The following is a 5,119-nucleotide window of genomic DNA, read 5'->3' on the forward strand; positions in this document are numbered from 1 at the left end:
GGTCCTTAGGGACTAGTGAAGCGCTATACAAATACAGGCCATTTACAATAAATAAGTAAATAATATTACATGATGCAATCTGATGTGTGGCTTGCAGTACAGTAGTTGGACAGACTTATTGCCTGTTGTGGACACACCCCACCTCGCCCTCAGGAACATTTCCAGACAGTTAATTCATTGGTATTTCTTTACTGCATCAACACCTATGACACACAGGAAAATGCATCAGGATAGACGAAGGAACATGTAATTTCAATGACTAAGACTGTTTGTGTCAGCGTCTACTACACAAAACCTGTGGTGCGCTGCATCACGCTAATACCGAGTGGTTAATTTTCAATAGCAAGTGTGAAGTCACATGAGGCGTTAGTACTTTTTCAGTCATGTGAATATGAGGTGTTGCTCGAGACCAATCAGAGCTTGCTCATAGTGAAAAAAGAAATCACCTACATGCATGAGCACGAACACTGAATTTTTAGATATCAGCTTTAACTCTGTGCACTCTTGAAATCGTCTTTACGGCTTGAGTTTTACTTCGTGGTGCAAAAATGGCAGAACGCAGACCACGCTGAGGAACGTTGGCCCAGAGGATGTTTGGGAAGATGGGAGGAGGGATGAGACGGAAGGAAGGTAGCCCGTAAACAATCAGTGTCAACAAGATAAACAACTCCCTAAGTCTGCAAATCCCTCTCCCCTTGTCGCTCATTAGCGTTCCTGATTTACAATCGCACTGAAGCCCCACGAGTACACTGCAGCCTGGCTGCAGGGCTGGTAAAGCTAAGATAGAGGTGTTTTATTACCAACCCCCCACCTCATTTGAGCTAAAACTTTTTGGGCATTAAATTAGACATATATGTATTTACTGAAATAACACCGTCCTGGAACATATTTATAATTAAAGATCAAATGATAACCAAGTAAATTAAATTGACATGTCTTGTCATTTCTTGCCACGTCTTTGCTGTTTGCTGCCTCGGCTGCTTCAGATGATTAATTATTGAAAACATCTTTATGACTCATGGGCACAACTGTAAGTGTTGTGAGACTAGCTTAGAAGTGTCATGTAAAAGAAAAAAAAGCAGTAACCCCAAATTCAGTCACTTAATGGAGGCGTTTTAGGCTGTTTCCTGTGAACATCGCTGTGATTAGGGGATTATCACTTTGATGCTGGTTGCTTAAAAAAAGTGTTTTCGATATTTTGTTTGTCACTGGTGACTAAAAATGGAAAACGTTGATTAAAATTGAAACCTTGCATTTTCATTTCACTGAATCTTCACCTTCTTTGATTTCTTGTCATCACAGTTAAGCCTTCGCTTTTGGTTTTTGATAACTGTATGTGGAAGGTTTCTGCAGATTTGGGTCTTACTATAGTACACAAAATGCCTGTGTTTGTTTCTTTGCCCATGAACTCCTCCTAGATGATTGTGAGCTGAGCTACCAAACTAGGCACACAGATATATCCTCAGGCTTCTGAGGGTTCTTATCTATATCAGACATTATGTTTTGACAATGTAACCTAGAAAAATCTTAGTGACTTGCAAATACCTGTTTTTAGCATTTATGCACCTGTGACACCTTATAAAAGCATTATGTCAGTTTTCAGTTCATGAGAGTAGCATCTCATTTATATCCACTAAAGTTTAATTGTGCAGGCCTAGCAACAGCCTAAAATGGGCAATTTTTAGCACCCCTGTTTTCCCCAGTTTTCATATGTTTATTTGTTCATCTTATTCATGCTGAGAAAATTAAGTATATCAGTTTCATAACAGCACAACCAAGCCAAGCAGTTCTGTACTAGTAAAAATAATACTCCAGCAAACAAGGAGAAGAGAAACAACTTCAAAGCCCAAAATGAAGAAGCTCATAGTTTCATTAAAAAAACAAAGCAAAATACTGGCATATACAGTTTCTGATCATATTCTTACATTAACAACATTCAGTAATTTACCCCCCCCCCCCCCCCAACATTAGTTTAAAGCAACCACTATTAAAAAGGCCAAAAATAAAGTCTCTTCCTCAGTTGACTTTATGACCTAAATTTCACAAATAGTCATAATGCTCTTATTCACAGTTCAGTGCTATTAATTTGCAGCACAAATGCCATTGGTCTGAGGCCAGATGGGGCTATAGCGTTGAGGCATTTGACTGTGATGGAATGATGGATGAGGGGGTTGGAAAGAAAGAGCAAGTGGAGAGAATTGTCATTTGTATGACAGGCCTGAAGCAATGAGCAATGCAAGGCCTGGGCCGCTGTGATCATAGAGCATGCAGATGATAAGTCTATAAATAGGCGTATGCAGCAGGAGGGACAAAGGCTATTTCCTCTCATATGATGCAAAGGGATTGTTGGACTTCTGCACTGTAATGAACGCTTGAGAGGTTGACCAGTCACCACTTTTGAAATTTAGGTTCAGGTATATAAAATGTGTGAGCCTGGTGTCTGATTTGGCCACGCTGCATTTCTTTTTAATGTCTAGTTTATGTCTGTAAAAATACTCTGCAGATGTCTACATGACAAGTGTTTCCGGTATTATTTTAAACTAAAATAATTTAAAATTCTAAGCACACATTTTATATTCTGCCAACCATGCTAACTTCTTTGTGAAACATGTTTTGGCTGAATTTTCCACTGCAACCGAATGGGTTGTCAAACTATGCCACTGAATAATTACAGCAGCCCAAAAGCCACATCTTTCTACTTAAGTGCACTCGACTAAGAGAGGAAACAGAAGTGATAACATGCACAAGATGATGAATGCATGCTTGCATAAAGGATCTTTGCAGGATCAAGGTCAGTTTACTTGTAGGCATTGGTTTTATAGCGCTGACCTCCCTCTGAGGTCAAACAAATGCTCATACAACAAAACCCAGAGGAGGCAAACACACCCACTGTGTCTCCATAAGCCTGTGGCCTTCTGCGATCAGAAACCAGCTACAAGATTATGCAGGTTTCAGTGGCACAGTGCATCAAATGTACATGTGGGCCCATGATAAGAAGCGTTCAAGTTGCCTAACGTCTCTGTAATTACCCAAGGAATAGTCATGAGATGCAGTCCAAACGCAGCATCAGGCCTGGCCGGAGAAAATGCAGCAACTGAGCAGATGTGAAACACTTGCATTCTATGTGTGATGGGTTATATTCTCACTATGACTGTACCCAAATGCCGCAAGGCTAATTTCGTCTCTGTTTACTGTGCTCTTCGAGCACACATATTCTCAGGCCTCCTTGGTATTGTCTAAATTCAAAGGAAACGCAGACAAAAAAAAAGCAAATAATTCCTTTTTTCTGATCTGTGTGCATGGGAGGAGAAATCTGTTTACTGACAAGTAGGCATGCCTCATAAATGTGTATTAAAAGGAAAAACAAAGCATGGAAAGCATTCGTGCAATCCTGTCTATTACATTTCTCAATGCATTTGTTTATTTTGGAGCATTATTACGCGAAAACAAGAGTTCAAGCTGACACTCAATATTAAGTCATGCAAAACACAGGAAATAAAAGCTTTGGATGTCCATCAATTCATATACAACTTGATTCGCACCTGACTGTGGTTTCTGCATGGCTTGAGATGACTGAGCCAAATTCTGAAACCAATTTTTTTTTTCAAAATGTCAAACGATCTAAAATCACCCGCATCCTGAACAACGTGCACAGTTTTAAGTGGACTGAAAATTCTCCAGCTGATAGCAGTGACAGTACGGTTAATATAATGCTTATAAAGATGATATTCAAGATTTGCTGTGTGCTTTTATAAAGATGGCAGATATTACATATATTTCAATTTGAGTTGGTTTGGCTGCTTGTGGCACCCGTACACAGCTTCACACATTTTAGCTGTGCTCTTTTCTTTTTTTTTTTGCACATCGCACTTGTAAACTTGCTGACTGTCACAGACTTAATGTGTATTGTATTAAATCTTGCAATTCATGATATACTGCCTGCAGTTTAAGCACCACAAAGACCCTGTGAAACACATAGTATCAATAAAGTACAACAAGTACCTTTTCCTCATCATCCACACTGAAAGTCACTTCCCCCTCAATGGTATTTCTTCAGAAAGCACTCCCAACAATCTAATATCTGACTGCTAGAAACATAAACTGCCAGCCATGCGAAGCATCTGCAGGCATCCCCCCTATTGCTCCAGCAATTGCAACACCCAAAGTTCAGCTGCAAGCCTACACAGCTGAAAATTAATAAACACTGGGCTTCGCTTCTGATGCACTTTTGCAGATGAAATTAAAGGTGTTGCAGACAGAAAAAGCTGCTATCAGAGATAAAACTAGAAAAATTGGAGTCACACGATTTGAAATATGCTGAGTGATGAATCATGACCTTAAAGTTTTAGAAAAAAAAAAAAAGAGGGGGGGGGGGGTATTTTAATGGCACTAGATTAGGTGAGGTTTATTTTATGTTATTTTATTTTGAGGACTTGGGTTTATTAGGACTTGGACTGGACAAAACCAGAGACTTTTTTTAAACCTCAAGGTGGATGCTTTGCTTTTTTAAAACTGCTTTGTAAAAACGAGCTGAGAGAATTTCAAAGGAACTATCTTTATTTTCCTCAAAATACTAGACAAGAAAAGTAGTTCATCTCATATCTTTTGCACCAGTAAAGCCTGCATACTTTCTGCAGACTCATAAAAGACTTTCACAAATGACTTGGGCAGGAAATGAACACGAATACTGAAAAATTTTCTCATGTCACACACGCATACGTGAAATTGCTGACGTATATTTAAAGGAAGACAAAAAAAATAGACCTTGTTGACTAACAGACCGGAGGGGGCAGTTTACGCTAAAGTCCAAGACCAAAAGCATACTTTTTGAGAAGTCATTAAATTTGGCAACCAAAACAACATCCCAAGTTCAACCGTAGCACACGCCCAAGACTTCCTTCCAGCCAATCAGAGGGCTATTTTCCCGCCTCAACCCTATCATGTACTGAGAAGGCGGACAGCTCAGGCTTGTTGCTAGGGCATGTCCCTGCTCGCTTTAACTGCGCTCGGCCAATAGAGTCGGATCTTATAGTTTCCGCCGAATTATTGGTTGAGACTAATGCCAAACGTTTGCCTATACGGTTTTCCTATTGGCCAGCGCTTCCATCTGTCATTTCAG

Source organism: Haplochromis burtoni, unplaced genomic scaffold, assembly GCF_018398535.1.
Source record: "Haplochromis burtoni strain Fernald_Lab_line unplaced genomic scaffold, NCSU_Asbu1 Contig_328, whole genome shotgun sequence".
In the NCBI taxonomy this organism is placed as follows: Eukaryota; Metazoa; Chordata; class Actinopteri; order Cichliformes; family Cichlidae; genus Haplochromis; species Haplochromis burtoni.